This window comes from Acanthochromis polyacanthus, chromosome 4 (genome assembly GCF_021347895.1).
Source record: "Acanthochromis polyacanthus isolate Apoly-LR-REF ecotype Palm Island chromosome 4, KAUST_Apoly_ChrSc, whole genome shotgun sequence".
Taxonomy (NCBI): domain Eukaryota; kingdom Metazoa; phylum Chordata; class Actinopteri; family Pomacentridae; genus Acanthochromis; species Acanthochromis polyacanthus.
Window position 1 is genome coordinate 24,125,440 of NC_067116.1, and position 18,031 is coordinate 24,143,470.

At 40.5% G+C, this 18,031-nt stretch overlaps 1 protein-coding gene across 13 annotated transcripts in view; it reads left to right on the forward strand.

Annotated features, from left to right (window-relative positions):
* ptprsa (protein tyrosine phosphatase receptor type Sa) overlaps window positions 1-18,031 on the forward strand; it is a 242,648-nt gene that overhangs the window by 44,720 nt on the left and 179,897 nt on the right. The window contains exon 1 of one of the 13 annotated variants that reach the window (XM_022192823.2): window positions 15,452-15,893. The exons of the other annotated variants lie outside the window; for them this stretch is intronic. The gene's annotated coding sequence lies outside the window, so the exon portion shown is untranslated. Of the gene's footprint in view, window positions 1-15,451; window positions 15,894-18,031 lie in introns of those variants that run through there. 13 annotated transcript variants of the gene reach the window in all.

Here is an 18,031-nt window from a genome sequence, read left to right on the forward strand (position 1 = left end):
CCTTTGGTGACAGATCTCTGATAGTCACACTGTACCCTAATCCCATGTGAATACGCTATTTTTCCATCCATGTCCTTCTCATATTTCGCACCACTGCAGATGGCACTGTATAGTGTTCCGAAGCGACGTTGTTAGGTGTGCTTTGCAATAAAAATTATTATTCAAAAAGCAAGACTGTGACAAATCAGCTTACCTCCCTAATTGAGAAGCTAATAAGTCCTATTTGTCTAATTAAAACATTTTTTGCTGTCACTAATGGATCCTTTCACAGAGCACAGGAGGCAATTAATCAGAACTATAGAGAAAAATATGAAGGACATCGTAGGGCTCCATGCAGAAAGAGCTGGACATCAAAAGTTTCCTTTATTTCATCACCCAAATAACTGCACTGACTTTACAAAGTACTGAGTGTACATTCTGTTTGCACCTATACCACGTTTGGATAAAGACATCCATAAAATCAGTGTGCAAGTTCACTGAAGTTTGGGTCGATGCTGCCGGTGTCTTTGTTTTCTCTTCCTGATGATAACCATAACATGACACATAGTAAACTGTCATCTTCCTTTGTGCATTTTGTCGCTCCCTGCGCTAAGCTCATCCATCCATATTGACAGCCGAGCTGAGGCTGAAAGAAAGCTATCATCTACCTGTCACAGCAGGCTGCCACTGAGGAGCTCCCCATGTACTTCTGCAACTCTTCCACTCAACAAACAGCATTGGTGATTTTCAGATCTGGAAGCGATCGCACATCAGTTTAGACGTGTTATGCACTCCATTGTCTGTCTTTTTCCAACCTCATTCATATTCTGTGCTCCACTCTGGTACCGAGCACTAAGTGCACAATTCCTTTCAAAACATTTCTGCATGCACTCTCTTTGAAATTGATAAATGATTTTCTTGACTGTGTGCAGTGTTTGGAGTCCTCTTAAGATTGGAAACTTTGTAAAATAGCAACCGAAGTCTCCCTTAATTGAAATCAACTTGTGTTTTAATGGTAATTGTTAATTTATGTATGTACAGCGCCCTCCATAATTATTGGCACCCCGATTAAGATGTGTTCTTTAGCTTCTAATAAATTCATTTTTTTTTCTAAATAATCTAGGACCACAATGAAAAAAGAGCAAAATCCAACCTTTAATTCAAGTGCATTTATTCAGTGGGGAAAAAAATCACACATTAGGAAATAATTCTTTTACATTAAATCATGTGTGCCACAATTATTAGCAACCCTGATGTTAATATTTTGTGCAACCTCCTTTTGCCGACAAAACAGCACCTAATCTTCTCTTATAATACATTTTTGTGCAATTTTCAGTGTGGGAGTATGCTTTTGCAATGAAAATTGAATTCATTTTAAGGCTTTCAACATATCTTAACTAGTGGTGCCAATAATTATGGAGGGCGCTGTATCCATTTTATTTTTTTATTTTACTTTGTTTTTATGGATTCTTTCTTGAAATTTTTAGATAATGTGACCCTAAATTTATTGAATATACAAAAAAAAAGAAGAAAACTTCTTTGAAAACAGCACTTAGTAAGATTAGGGGAAAAATACATTTCTCATTTCAATCTCCAATTCAGATTTTCTGATTTAGCTGCAAGTGTCAGACCAGATTTAAAGCTAAAATGGTATTTTACTAGATGAATGAATACCAAATTACACACAAAATTAACAAATAAATTAGCAAATGTCAACCAATGCCGAGTGCTGTCATACAAATCCGTAATAATTTAAATATCACAGTAGTCTGTATAGATATATAACAATAAACAACATTTTCAATTTACTGAAATTTAATCCCGCTATTTATGACATTTTAATTTCCCATGATTTATCTAGTGCATATCTGTCCACCTTATGTCTGGGTAGGATCATATTATTCATCCAGATATTACAGCATTAGGCCAAAATGAAATCTCTCGGCCGAGTTATGAAGCGTCCTCATCTCAGCGGCTCCAGTCCACTGGATAGTTTAATTTCGAGCTGAAATATCTACTGTAGTTGACTCCACTGGCATTACATACACTGCACACCACATCCTCATTTCCATATCATCACTTGATTATTAGTGCTGCTGGCAGAGCAGCAGACATGCAGAAACTGTGAATGAACGCAAGCAAATGGGTGTCAGAGCAGATGCAAGCCCAGACATCCCCTCTGCATGAGCGCACGGCCCCCTGCTTCTCGTCACCTTGCCGCCGGAGGCCACGAGCCTCATATTAAGAGCTGCACTTGGTGTATTGAGCCACAGTGATAGTGAGGCCTTGGTGACCTGCTTCGTTTGTCTACAGAAACGGTGGAGAGACAACATAACGCATCTGGACCACCTTCAATGGGCTCAATAAGCTGGAAACTGAGAGTACAAAGAGATGATGTACATTCAATCCACAGATGGTGGTTACTGCCTGAATGTGTTTCGTTCACTTGTCAGCACAGGAGTATTAGGAGATATTTCAAATGTTCATATTATAAAATGTTCTCTGCAAATATGTTTAGCTAATAAATTTTAAAAAATGGATTCTATGGAATGGAGTCTATCCCTCTGTAAATGTCCTAAAACACATTTTGGCACTTTAAAAAAGTTGATCTGCTGGTTATGACTTTTCCTTTGTCGATTTGCTCCCACATCTTATATCATTATTGTCTTCCAAGTTAACGCTAATTTTAGTCAGTTTAAATGAGTCGAGTTTATTTTGAAATACCTTTCAGTAAAATGATTGTGCTCTGAATTCACTCCTGAACTGCTTAGCACATAATCAGCCATGCAATTTTAAATAAAAGAAAAGGAAAAGGATTTCACATTAAGACACACAAAACACAGCAACACTATACATAAAACAACATGTCTCATATTCTTATGCCCTACATGTTCATGTGCCTGATTGCCTGCAGATGAAATATGCATTTTACGATGTTCTCGTCATTAAACTATGGCACGAAATGTTAGTTGATTACCTGTTACTCAAGATAAAAACGTGAAATGAAAAGAAAACTTAATGAAAAGTAATCTATACAACAAATAAATAATAAATAATGATGTTCAAGATGGACAAACAGGCAAATGGACAAATGAACTAATTACTAATTCCTGGGGCATAAACAGTATTCTTTTGTCCACTGCTTTCATGGAATCACAGTTTAGCTTCTAATTTGTAAGCTTGTTGGTGTTGTGTTACCATTAATTAGGCAACCTTCATTTAGTAACTTTATGTGACTGTCGGTAATGGTTTAACATTCTTCAAAGAAACTGAAATATGAGCTAAAGAAGTGGCAATGAAACAGCACCCTGACATTTATAAAGAAGTAAGGTAATGTATCATTATCAGATGAAGTGGATGTGATGTTAATGTGACTTTTAGTTAAGACATTTGTACCTGAAGAATGATTCAGTTCCAGAATTAATGACAGCACTCCATTTAGATCCTATAGATATTTATTAAAGACATATTATAGTATTAATGTTCTCCTTGTTAACCCAGGCGGTAAATGAGATTTTAGTGAAAGAGAGAGTGAATCATCTTCTGAATGAGTTGCTGCATTGTAGTGGAGACAACAGGTTGCTGGTTTGTGGCTAATGCTAGATCAACAGGATGGACAGAGTCAGATTACTTTTACTTACATGGTACATTTAGAAGCAACACAAGTTGATCCCAATGACTTAATAGTTCCTTGCAAATGAATTAACAGTACAAGTACATAAATAAATAATACACGAAGGGCAAACTTAAAATGGAAAATGCAGGCTACTAAGATTAAAACATTGTTAGAGAACATTGAAAAATAATTTAAGAAAAGACTTGAAAAAGGCCATGGGTCAACCTCAAAATACACTAAAAGCAAAATAAAAACAGTCGCGTCTTTGAAAACTGCTGATGGAGGGACAGGTCCTAATGTGGGACAGGTGACTATTCCAGAGCCTGGGGTTAGCAACACAAAAAGCCTGGTCACCTTTTGGTTTTGAGGGCACTGAGACAAGGTATTTGGAAGAAGACCTGAGTGGCCTGGAGGCAGAATATGGAATCAGCAGATCAGTAATGTATTTTGTAGCTAACCCACTGAGTGATATAAAAACGAATAGGAACAATTTCAAATCTTTTTTTCACTGGTAACCAATGCAATCGTGGAAGAATAGGAATTATGTGTTGTCTTTCTTTTGTTCCAGTTAAAAGTGTAGAAGCTGCATTCTGAAGCAATTGTGGGCAAAAAAGGAATGTGTTGACCCCATTTACAGCTATTACAGTGGTCCAGCTGAGAGGTGGTACAATCAAGGATAACTGTTTCCAGGTCCTTGGGTCGTATAAACAGCTTTAATTTGACAAACTTGTTTAAAGCCTGTGATTCACCTTCTTTTTAAAGAAGAGTCCCAGGAGGTACTCTGATTGTGAACAGCATTTTGCATGCTAGCAGACAGGAACCAGAGCACATTGATTAGGCTAGTGACATAAAGTTACTTCACTTTTTTTTAGCTGAAGGAAGTTTTTTGCCATCCAGCATTTGATACTGTCTAGACAGTCATAAAGATTCCTTTGTGAGCACTGTCTGATGTCACTGGTGGATGAAACTGTGTCATCTAGATATATGTCTCAATACAGAGCCCAAGGGGAAGCATGTATAATGATAATAAAGGGGTCTAAAACTGAACCATGGGGGACACCATATTTAATGGGAGCAGGAGAAGAAGAACAGTCTCCACTGTGATCAAAAAGTTATTTCTCTCCGTTTAGATGTGAACCCTTTGAAAACTGTCTCCTGCAGACCAACTTTATCCTCCAGGTGTTTCAAAAGAATGTCATGGTCAATTGTATCAAACGCTGTACTGAGATCGAGCATGACTGAAATAGAACAAGAACCAGTTTCAAGAAAGAGAAGGATGTCGTTATTTACCTATAACGGAGGGAATAGTGCTGTTCAGAGTTACAATATGATAACAATAACTGGATATAACGGTGAGAATATATTTGTTTCTTCACCAACTGTTTCAATGATCTTACAATAGGCAGGAATAGCACCTGTGACCATGGCAACCATACATGAAGATAGCAACAGCCTCAAATGGGTTAAAATGTGCACAACTAAAAGTGGATGAAAACACTGGACAAAAACCGATAAAAATACATTTCTAAACTTTTAGACCATTGAAAAACTAAAACTAAACCAATATTTGGTGTCAAAGGGGCATTTTGAGTCTTGAAACAGCAGTAATGTCAAGTACTGTAACAATGTAAATGCATTTTTCTGAATGCAGGTTATCACCCATAATAATACATGCCACAACGTCTCTGCTAAAGACTAAAGTTTATCACTGCCACTCTTGAAACCAGGAGAGCACTTTTGCGGAGCTGCTTCAGGTCTTTTACAGATCAACCCCTCCCATTGAACCTCCAGTGAGGATACCTTCAATGATGCTCTGATAAGAGGTCATTGGTGTTGCAACTTTTATTTTTCCTAATGGTAGTATATCCATCTCAAGAGGCATAAACATCTAATTGGACAAAATGTCACCAGCATTTGTTTGACTGTTGCTTGTTGCAATCTTAACCCTGAGTAGAATGGAAACATCTTCTCGAGGGGGTACTAATAGGGCCTGTGGCTGCTGTCTTGGCTTAAAATTGTATAATTGACACTGAGCATTTGACCCTAATCTGCCTGTTTCATGGCAGACATGTCAACAATAGTGCAGGTATTGATGTATTAATGATGGCTCAGTTTCATTGCATGTAGCCATGACAGTGAACCTGCAAACACAAAAGTTAAACCCTCCTAAAATGAAATGCAACTATAATTGATAAAACTGTGTTTTTCTTACTGTGATATGTCAAAAAGCTTTATTGGATACACAGCATTTTGAAAGTAAATCTTAATATTCTTCACCTTGGCAGGATTTTTTATTGTTGATCAGCATGCTGGGTTTAAATTTTACCTTTTGACATCAACGCTTATCTGTTGGCATAACGCCGCGGTTGTCGCTGATTCAGATGCCTTCCTCTGCAGGAGGGAGAGGTGAGTTTTTCTAAGAGTATCTGACTTGGACAAATTCCTGAGGCCTTTGCACCTGAATGAACAGACAGCAGTAATTGTTGACTGAGCTTTAAAGACAATTTCTAAGGAAAAGACAGCAGCAGCTCTTAAGTGGTTCCTGGGATGTTAGCAGCACAATTAAACAAAGCTCTGCTAATCTTTACAGCTGGCGTCAAGAGGCACTGTGTTCTCTCACAGCAGTGTTATCCGTAGCATGGCGCTGGGAGTCTGACAGGCTGGTTAATGTGCCCTACGAGCTGCCACCACTGTCATCACAGTGGTGCCTTCACTGCACATGTACTGTACTAGCAACAGCACTAATATACATCATGAAGAGAGGAAACAAAAAAAAACCACAGCAATAAATTAGCATTATTCAATTATATACGCTCCAATTATTTGTAGCGGTATTTAAAGAAACGTAAATTGACCTCAAGTTTGGAGGTAATGAATTTGATTATGCCAGTGCATGTAATTTCATGGTATTTGGGAAAGAACGATGTTTTGCTTATTATGCTTTTCTCACTGATGGCGTAAAGCTATGCAGTGTGATGCATTTTAAAGGTCCTCTTGTCCTTTTTGTTTTATGACAATTTAGATTTGGAACTTATCTAAGCTGAATTTCTTTGTGCTCTTGATCAGTGCAGCACAATCATAAATTCTGGACAAATGTTACACTGAATTTGAAAGCATTTCTTACTGCTTAGAACAGCTAACCCTACAGACACTTTAAACTCCAGCATTTAAGTTTCTCAAGTGGTTTGCAAAACTATCTTTCTAAACTTTAGGGAAGCTGGTGGATGGAAATAAACAACCTGCTGATGTGTCCTAATATTAAAAAAAAAAAAAAACTTCTATGTATTTTTAGGGTGGGGTGGAGAGATGCTATCTTAGGTCTATTAATGCAGTCATTGCTGTGTTGCCCCAGGCCAGAGGGCCTAATCCAGAGGAGTGAGAGTGAATGGGACTGTGGCTCGAGCTTGCCAGACCTACTTAGGTTCTGGTTGAGAGCACAGTGCTGTGTGGGCGAATCTATTCTGTCCTGGGCAGGGCACAGCATAAACATTGCCCAGGGAACGCAGGCAGGCAAGCAAGCAGGCAGGCATGCAGGCAGTCAAGCGGACAAGAGCAAAACTATAAGGATGGTTGCCTCTAATTTCCTTTCTACTGACTCCCCTCAACTGTCCAGGGCCTCAGAGCAAGAGAGGGGAAAGAGAGAACGGGGTGTGCATGTGAGTGGAAATTACCTGTAGCAGTATCGCTTTTCTGGGGCTTCACCAAAGTATGTGCTGTTATTCACCCTCTCCCCCTGCACATACACAGAGCCACACACACTCCACCACACTATTTCATGGTGAATCTGTCCTGATCCATCCAGTTGATGGCCACGGAGCTACGACTCCCTTGCTCTTTTAAGGGATCTGCGTTTGCTCCATGGCACTGTGGCGCTCTGACCTCCTCACCCTGCATGTAAACAGTGCCGCTGCTCCCCCCCCCATCCACTACCCTGCCACCGCCATCCCCCACCTTCCACTACCAAATAAGGAAGGCCGAGCCACTGAGAGCAAGCAACTCGGTCAGCCAACCCACTGAGGAGGCCATTAGCGAGCCAGCAAGCCAGCGGAGAGGTTGGTAGAAAACCACCTCTGGCATCACTCATCACTCCTGGCCTCTCTGGCTTCACCCGCCTATCCGCGGTGCAGAAATGCACACGCACTCACGCCATATACACAAACACTCGCTGAAAGGCACACGTGTGTGCGCACAGCACTGTGACCTGAAAGCATTAAAGGCACTCAAAAACAGCATACAGTAAACAATGACACACATTGAAAGGTGCATGCGTTCTGAACGCACACACAGTTGAAAGACACATATGCGCACACAGCACATAGAGTCACTCAGTGGAGATACAAAAGGCGTATTCATGGGACACGACACATACACATAACATGTACACAGAGTAATGATATATTACTGCATGAAAAAAACACCCCTACACACAACATAAATTATATACTTGGGGGTTTCTGCAAGGCCTCCAAACAATCAAAGATGTGTTTCTAACTTTCCAAAAGAAAGATTTATATGGTGCTATACCATTACAGGTACTTATCTGTCAGTAAAAGTGCTCATTACACACTAAAAGAAGCCAGTACAGAAACATTGAACATAACAAGGAAGTGAGACGTAGATGGTTGTTACCACAAATTGTATTTTTACATGTCGCTGCAAGTTGATTTCTGATGATTCTTGACAACGTTGTGTAAAATTAGACGAACTCTGTTTACATCAGTAGTCCAAGAGACGCCACTTTTATACATTACCTCTTTCACCCATTCAGAAGTAAAGAATTCCCAGGAATACATTTCTTCCTTCTCCCACATATGTAGTCATGGAGCAAAGTCAGCTTCAACACGACTATTGAATGCACAGTGTGTAACGAAGCCAAGCACCGATCAGACCCCACACATGAGTCTCGCCGCTGGAAAACATATGAAACCTTCACTAGTTTACAACATCCGCAGTTAAATTAATTGTCTGCTCAGTCTAGTAATGTCAGCTTTGAAACTGAAATGCACAGTGCAAGGCAGACACTGTATAAAACATTTGTCAGTTTAACACACAGTTAAAAACAGAAATGCAAAAAAGAAAAAAAAAAACACTCCTTCTTATTCTCTGTCTTAGTCTCTCTCTATCTCTCTATCTCTGAAATTCTTTGGTTTATTTAGCTGCACCCTTTCACTTGCCTCCAAATGTCAGCTGAGTTCAACAGAGCTGGAGGGAAAACACTCTCCAAGAGAAAGCCATATTGAGAGCGAGCCGGTTAAAAGAAACGCACGAGGGCTAAAGGAAAAAGAGATTCAGGAGTGAGCGTGTTTGGTAACAGAAAAGCCCTTCGAGATAGTTATATTGACTCGAGCGCATTGTACTAACAAATAACACCCTGTAATTTAGGCATTTATCTGATGTCTTCTCCACAAAGGACGGTGAAGTTAGACTCGTAACACGCAGTTGTGCCGGGATGCAGTAAATGACATATCGCATGCACGAAAATTGGACTTCACAGTGATTTTTTTGCAAAGTGGTCGAACTCATTCTGAGGAGTAAATTGCAAAACTTAACATCTTTAAGCACTCAGCGCAAAAGAGGCCATCAAAATAAACACAAAGGAATGGAAGAGGTCGCAGATGCTACTGCTTTTTTTTATAGCTGTATGTAATGTCAGTGTTGAATCCTGTCCTATTGCCGCAAATTAAAAAGTGAAAGATAAAGTGTGAAGGTGGCCTCTTGTTAGAAATCAGGATTCAAACCTTGTAAGCTTGTTGAAATGAAGCTGATCAAGACATGATGATTGACCTTGAATAAAACACGTTTGTCACAGAATATTACACCACATTGCATCTTAAAAGCTCAGAATTTCCTAAAAATGCAGAGGGAACAGGAAGATTTTTTCCTCTATCAGCAGCATGTAATTTGTTGCGTTTCTATCACTGCTCCTCCCAGTGCACCCACCCAGCTCCTATCTCCATTCTCAAACTCCTGTCTATTGCAGTGCTCACTTGTGTATCAAGGTAATGAATTCATAATCTCTCTCAAGCTCTTTGTAGATCTCTATCACGGTGGGAGATAAGGCTGAGCATCGTTGCACTCTAATAGCCGTCAGTCTGCCTCTCTTCCTGCTTTGTGTGTGTGTGTCTGTGTGTGCAGCATGTGTGTGTGTGTCTGTTAAGCAAACCACCCATCACCGCAAACCCCAGCATGCCGTCCTCCATTTTGGCTTCCAGGAGAGGAAGACAAAGATTCTAGCACAGAGCAAAGTCATCAGCTAACCGCTGAAGCTACAAGGCAGCAAATGTCTCTGCGAGAGAAGAGCGGTACACACTGAGCACTGGTCCGCTCCTTCGCTTTCTTCTACTGTCTTGTGCACAATAAAAAACACAACATACAGCCTAGCACTTTCCGAGCTCGCTGACAAACACTCGATCACAGGGAAAGTAAATATCTGAGAGGGTGAGGCAGACTCGGAGTAACTAAACTTGTGGCGAAGGGTGGCTCTTGAGGGCCGGCCGCTCCATGCACGTGTTTTTAATTGTGTTTTCGGTAGGGTGATGAAATGTCCTCCATTTCAGCTGAAGCTGGCAGTAAGTGGGCTGTCGCCTCCAGGGACAGCGTGAGCGATGGCCTGCTGCTATCGGAGGTGATTGTGCCTCAACCCCTAAGGGTGACATAGATGAACGAAAGGGAGCAGCGAGACAATACAGAAAGAAGCAACATTCTTCTTTGGCAAAAAAAAAACAAAACAGAATTGTAATAAAATTAATGCAAATCTGGACAAACTACACTTTGGCAGAGTTGACATGTTTGTAGCTTTCTGCTCTTTTCATGGCTTTTGAGTTGAATGTGAATATTTTGAAGAAAAAACCTGCCTAAACTAGTTGGCTGACCTTTTAATAGCAGCATAAATCTTTGTGATTTACAGTCGAGTAACATAAAAAGCAAATTCTACGTGTTTTAGGGCTTTTGAGGCAACAAGGAATGATACTGTTCTTGTAGTGTGGTTACCAGATTTTCTTTATTTAATTAGCCCCAAAATCCACCAGTGGCTTTGAAAGGCATGTTGTCTTGTTTAGTTAGAAAATTGACAAAATTACACAATCTGTCAGAGCCAGAAACATAGAACAGAAAGGATAGTTAGATGTTTAACTTTCTGACAGTCATTGAATGCATCCTGTGTGAAGTACAGGGCCAGAACCTAATCAAAGTCACTCAAATATTTTTTATTCTAAATGTCTCATTTTTAAAATTGTAAAAAAAAAAAAAAAAAGATTGTTTGCACTAAAGCAATTTTGTAACAAACAACAAAAAAATCGATGCTGCCGAACGCAACCAAGAAGCCATGAGTGACTCAGCTTTGACCAACAAAATTCACGGACTATTTGGCTGAATGGGGCTGACCTACGGTTTACATAGAGCAGACGGGACACAAGTATGGAAATAAATTAAATGTAGTAAAACATCTATAGTATGTGGAGGCACCTTTTGTTTGTCTAATTTTGGTAACACCTGTGGGCACCTGGAAAAATGCTGATTTTCTTACATTTTGCCAAAGAAATAAACAAAGAAATGTCCCTTTTTTTCCTGTTTTAATGATTTATGGCATTGTAACTATCTCACAGAAGGTATTTGTAGAGTTTTCTCTACTTCTAGCCGTGGTTGTGTTGTTTCCACAGAGGTGCAAGACTTTCTATCACAGTGAAAAATGAGTCCACAGTGAGTGAAAATGTGACACAGAAATACACAGGAATAGCCTGAATTCAGAGGGTTGCAGAGGTTGGCATCATACTTAAAAAAAAAAAAAAAAAAAGTTTTTCCATGTATAATCATAATTTTTTCATTTATTTTAACATGAAGTGTGTTTCATGACTTCAAAATCATTTTTAAAAGATGTATCACACACACGTGTAGAAAACAAGCATTCTTCTTCCTCAAAATGCTTTTTGTGCGAGAGGTTTCTGTTTGATAGCAGTGATAATCAGACGCTGCTGTGAGGATCACCTTCACTTGGAAGCATAACAGCTGACAGAAGGAGGCCAGTAGTTTCAACAAGGTTCGCTGGTTGTTTGGAGCATCTTCACACGGTACATGCTGTTTCGTGATTCGGTAACAAGACGCAAACGATTAAACGCTTTCCCCTGAGCACTTGCCACATCTTCCGCTCTCTGAATTTACATGGCATTTATGAACGCTCGCTAGGAAAACAAAAAAGTGGGAGAGAGGGAGAGCGAGGGAAGAGAGCTCCTAGAGTGGAGGAGTCTCATTATTCTGTTATGGATTGCACATGTCAGGCAGTAAGTGCTCTTTTTATCCTTCCAAAGCACTAGCCTCGGCCACTGAGCGCATTTCCCTACCCGAGTGAAATTTACCATGTTAAGGCTCACGTCAACAGGGGAATGGTGGTGAGAGTTCTGGGTTCGCCGCTAAGATTTACCGCCTTGATTAAATAAGGGGCTGTAGTGTGAATAAGAGGCCGAGGGAGAAATCTACGTAGCATAAACACATGTTTTTTGCTCTCGAGCAAATTGATTAGACCCCCTCGCTCCCGCTGACACACACACACGGACACACACATCCTTCTGCACTTCTTTATGGTTTGCTGCATGTCACACTGGGTTTTAAACAAAGAGCAGAAAGGGGGCAGTGGAGGATTGCTTGTGGCTCCGGATGGCTTTCTGCCAGCACACAGCAAAGACGGGCCTTTTTTAAAAGGGCTTGTTCCCATCCATTACTGCCTGCATACCTTGAAAAGTTCACACAAAATATATTGCTACTCTCCCTCCCAACTGGGCAGAAGAAGCCTTTCATTTGATGCACTGTGCTTCAAAGAAAAAAAGAGAGAGAAAAAGTAGCCGCGTTCAAAGATTTCTTAATTCATTCTCATTTCCTTCAATTTTCCATCTTGGCCCTTAATGCTTCAGGAGGGGGCTTTGACGCAGCTACCAGCAATTTTCAGCTCAACAGTTGCAACTCAGCTAATTATATTATCTGTTCTGAGGCCACAGCGTAAACCCCAGAATCAGTCACTTTTACTACCCTCCAAACCAGCATATTCTGAATAAGAATCTAATCTAAGGAAAGCACAACTGTTCTCATTTAAAGTTGGAGCAACATGTTGCTGCATGCTGGCTGATGGCAACTGATTGTGGGTGAGGAGATTGATGTGCCTCTAGTGTTTGTGTCTCTCGCCTCCCTGCAGGACATACACACGTGGACAAAATTGTTGGTACCCCTCAGTTAAAGAAGGAAAAACCCACAATTCTCACTGAAATCACTTGAAACTCACAAAAGTAACAATAAATAAAAATTTATTGAAAATTAAATAATCAAAATCAGCCATTACTTTTGAATTGTTGATTAACATAATTATTTAAAAAAACAAACTAATGAAATAGGGCTGGACAAAAATGATGGTACCCACAACTTAGTATTTTGTTGCACAACCTTTTGAGGCAATCACTGCAATTAAACGATTTCTGTATTTGTCAATGAGCGTTCTGCAGCTGTCAACAGGTATTTTGGCCCACTCCTCATGAGCAAACAGCTCCAGTTGTCTCAGGTTTGATGGGTGTCTTCTCCAAATGGCATGTTTCAGCTCCTTCCACATATGTTCAATGGGATTCAGATCTGGGCTCATAGAAGGCCACTTTAGAATAGTCCAACGCTTTTCTCTCAGCCATTCTTGGGTGTTTTTGGCTGTGTGTTTTGGATCGTTGTCCTGTTGGAAGACCCATGACCTGCGACTGAGACCAAGCTTTCTGACACTGGGCAGCACATTTCTCTCCAGAATGCCTTGGTAGTCTTCAGATTTCATCGTACCTTGCACACTTTCAAGACACCCTGTGCCAGATGCAGCAAAGCAGCCCCAAAACATTACTGAGCCTCCTCCATGTTTCAGCGTAGGGACAGTGTTCTTTTCTTCGTATGCTTGGTTTTTGAGTCTATGAACATAGAGTTGATGTGCCTTACCAAAAAGCTCCAGTTTGGTCTCATCTGTCCAAAGGAAATTCTCCCAGAAGCTTTGTGGCTTGTCAACATGCATTTTTGCAAATTCCAGTCTGGCTTTTTTATGAGTTTTTTTCAGCAGTGGTGTCCTCCTTGGTCGTCTCCCATGAAGTCCACTTTGGCTCAAACAACGACGAATGGTGCGATCTGACACTGATGTACCTTGGCCTTGGAGTTCACCTTTAATTTCTTTGGAGGTTGCTCTGGGCTCTTTGGATACAATTCCAACGATCCGTCTCTTCAATTTGTCATCAATTTTCCTCTTGCGGCCACGTCCAGGGAGGTTGGCTACTGTCCCGTGGGTCTTGAACTTCTGAATAATATGAGCCACTGTTGTCACAGGAACTTCAAGCTGTTTAGAGATGGTCTTATAGCCTTTACCTTTAAGATGTTTGTCTATCATTTTTTTTCGGATGTCCTGGGACAATTCTCTCCTTCGCTTTCTGTTGTCCATGTTCAGTGTGGTACACACCTTTTCACCAAACAGCAGGGTGACTACTTGTCTCCCTTTAAATAGGCAGACTGACTGATTATGAGTTTGGAAACACCTGTGATGTCAATTAAATGACACACCTGAGTTAATCATGTCACTCTGGTCAAATAGTTTTCAATCTTTTATAGAGGTACCATCATTTTTGTCCAGGCCTGTTTCATTAGTTTGTTTTTTTAAAATAATTATGTTAATCAACAATTCAAAAGTAATGGCTGTTTTTGATTATTTAATTTTCAATAAATTTTTATTTATTGTTACTTTTGTGAGTTTCAAGTGATTTCAGTGAGAATTGTGGGTTTTTCCTTCTTTAACTGAGGGGTACCAACAATTTTGTCCACGTGTGTAGTGGACACCAGCTGTCCCCCATTTGAATTTAAATGCTACCGGCCAATCAGACTAGCAGTTCCAGCAAGAAGCCAATGTGATTGGGTGCAATCATGTTCAAAAACTTCCCCACAAACACACAAGAAAGTCATACGCCGCCTATAATCAATGTCATTTTTTGAATTAATTGTTTCCAATCCATATCACAAGACATCAGTATGCAGCAGTAGATTGCTTTGCTTTGTTTTCTTGTGGTTTTTTTTGTAGTTTATTGCTCCCCGCAAAAAAAGTTTTATTCCAAAGGTTATTTTATTAGCACTTAAAATAAAACAAATTATGCTGATTTGATTTGTTTTGAATGTTTAATGGGAACAAGGACAAATGAGGCATCACACAGTCGAGTGGGCACTGAAAGGGAATAAATATTTATTAAACAAGCAAAATTAAGGTTCTTTTTTTATTGTGATCATGCCACACAGATCAGCCTCGGTTTGCTGTGTGAAATTGTATTTGATCTGATGTGAAGCTCAGAGAATTTACATTGTGTGCGATGAAGATAATTTCAATGCTAGGAGATGAATAATGACTACATGGGCGAATCGACACTGAACTTCAAGTGTGTTTTATGAAAATGTAAAGAAATTGACCAGTTGAGTCCCAGCATTTTACACCAGACTTCTTGTCAGTGTTTAAGTTAGCACTTATTCTTATAATATTCCTAAAATGTGGAATATTGTTACAATTAGTCTTTACAGCTTTGCAGTATGACTACATTCTCACTGTATTTCCTGTACTTCCCCCTCGTCCTGCCACTGCAGCCCCAGATTTATAAAGCCAAAGATCAGCCCCAGTCACTCGTTTCGTTACAAGCCCCATTGTGTTATGATTTCCGACTGAACGCGCCTGAACGCACCAAGCAAGGAGCAGGATTTATGAGCGGCGAAGTTTATGTGGCGACTTTGAACGCAGCACGGGGCTCCGTATTTTTTCTCCCCGTTTCTTTTGCTTCAGAGGGGGGAGGGAGAAAGACAGGCAGAGGGGGGGTATTTGACTCCTGTCTCCCCACCCCCAGCCCGTATGAGGTGAGGATTTAGGAAGAAAGGGATCCAAACCTGGGACGCGGCGATAACGAGAGACACCAGCAACACAGATACACATTTTGGAGATCCGTGCGCGGCGGTGTCGTGCACGGATTATTATAAGTTTTTATTTTTTTATTTTTCTTTCTCTGAGGAGATTCTGGCTCGGAGCTTCTGATCTTTAAGGGGGGAGAGAAACGGAATACACGGAGAATAATAGGAGTATTTTATACCCGCTCCCTCCGTTAACAAGTGACTCTGGGCTACTCGGGGAGAAAAGGTGGAATATAACGTTTTTTCTTATCGGAGATGCGCCGTTTTTCTTGTGGAGAAAGTGACCGCTCAGGAACGGAGAATACGGATTTAAAAAGTGACCCCAACTAGGGGGGTAGAGAGTTTTTCTCACGCCGCCGAAGTAAGTGACTGCAACTTTTGTTCTTTTTTACTGCTTTGCCATCAGTTTACACGGACGGTTAAAGATAGGAGGGTACACGGCAGTCCAAAGTCCGGAGAGCATTGAGGGGGAGATATATTAGGCCCTGTTCAGCTCTGCTTTAATTTTGTACCTCAGTCCAGCTGGGGAAAAAAGAGAAAAGATACTGCAGCTCTCTCTTTCTTTTGAAGACATCCATTTGCGTTTGCTTTACTCACTTCTTGTCAACTTAACTTCTTTGCATTTGCCGTTTTCAATCAAATCTGCAGTAGATTAAAGCCTCGGTGTTTTTGTTTGCAAACTTTACATCCATGTTTACTCACAGATCCACCACTTCACTTCCTTTCTGCGGAGATTTCAGTCCCAACCTTATGTTCAATTTAAACACTTTTCTGTCACTTTTTATGCATGTAAAGGTTAGCGAGTTTGTTTACAGGCCTTAAAATCCCTATTAAACATTTAGTGTTGCTTATGAAAGCGAGAAAGCGTATCAATAAATCACTGCAGGAGTTTCTCTAAGCTCTGGAAGCTCTTCTCTACGCTGCAGTAGTACTTTTCTGTTTACTTGCAAGGCATCTCTTGTATGTTTATAGTGACATTTCTGTGGAGTTTAAAGTGATTTTGCTCCTTTTGTTATCAACACACTACAAATAGCTCTTTCAAGTTATTTCTCTGATGTTTGCACAAAGTCCTTTGTACATTTTTTTTCAGCATTAGCCTACTTCTTTTTACTTAAGGGTAATCTTCTGCCTTGAGAAGTAACTTTTTGTCTGGTTGTGTTGGAAATTTTTAGATACAGCTCCAGGCTATGACGCTGCGTCTTCTTTTTCTTTTCTCTCTTTTTTTCGGGACTCTGTAAGTCAAGTGAGTCCAATTTGAATTGCAATGGATCTTAATTTTATCAGAACATTTAAGGCTAAACCTTCCCCAGGCAACGTCCCCCTCCTCCCTCCGCTCACCTCCTCCATTCTCCCACCCCGACAGCAACTGAAAGCCAAACAAAGATTAGTAAAGCGTTTCATTTACTGGGGGTTTGCTGAACAGACGTGCTCAAATGTTGCTGTTTTTTTTTTTTTTTTTGTTCTTGCTGTTGGTAAAAATCACAGTGAAATGACTTGAAGTCTTCAGAGGTCAAACTGAACAAGGAGTCAAGTTGGAAGATGCTTATGTCATTAGCGAGTGAGTTCCGTTATCCGTACTGCAGTATTAACTACACATTTTCTGTTCATTTCAAGTCTTGCTGAGCTAAAAACCGATTTCCCCACCGGGGGCAGGATATATATGCATTCCGCTCTATCATGCAATTCTCTGTGTTGTAATGAAAATCCAGGTTTTACCTATTCTGCGAGTCCAGCTCATCAGTCTCACGTTCCAGTATTCAATCAGCCTGCTGCCTTACATAAATAAACCCATTCGTCTTCTGATGAGAGTCACATGTTGACTGTCAGTAGCAAGAAGGAGTCTTGTCCTTCAGAGTAATTGGACAACACGTAAACCGAGAGGCTGCACGTCAAGTGTGTTCTGGATTCTTAATGTGGCTTTAATTGAACAATTTATCACCCCTGATCACTGTCAAATAACTGGGCAAGAAAGACAAAAAGGCAATGAAAATGCCAGGGATAAGCTGCCAGGCACGGTCGGCTGAGCGTGACCAGTGTGTCTGTCACCCCAGCATCAGCAAAGGTGTTGTTTTTATTTAATTTAGCTTCTTTATTTATTTTTCCGTCCGCAGGAATCACAAATCGATGCATTTGTGAGTGGCAAGCTTGTAAGCAGCCGTAATGCATAGTGCAGGAGGAGGAGGAGGTGGTGGAGGAGAGGGGGGCAGTGAGAACATTACATCCTTGAAAACTTCTTTTATTGGACTAAACTTTTGATTTCTCCCCGGAGCTCCTTTCCCTACACTTGGAAGAAAAGCTAATTGAATTGTGCCCCGGATATGATGCTTTTTTTTCCCCCCAAGTATGGAGGTCTTGGAGAAGTGTCCTCCTCGGGGTTTTGAAATTCATTTCCTTTGCAATTATTACTTTCTGAGCTGTTTTCTTTTATTTCCCCTACCTCAACAGTAGGGTGTATTCTCTCCATTTTTGACAGGATCAAAGTGGAGGAGAGAGGGAGAT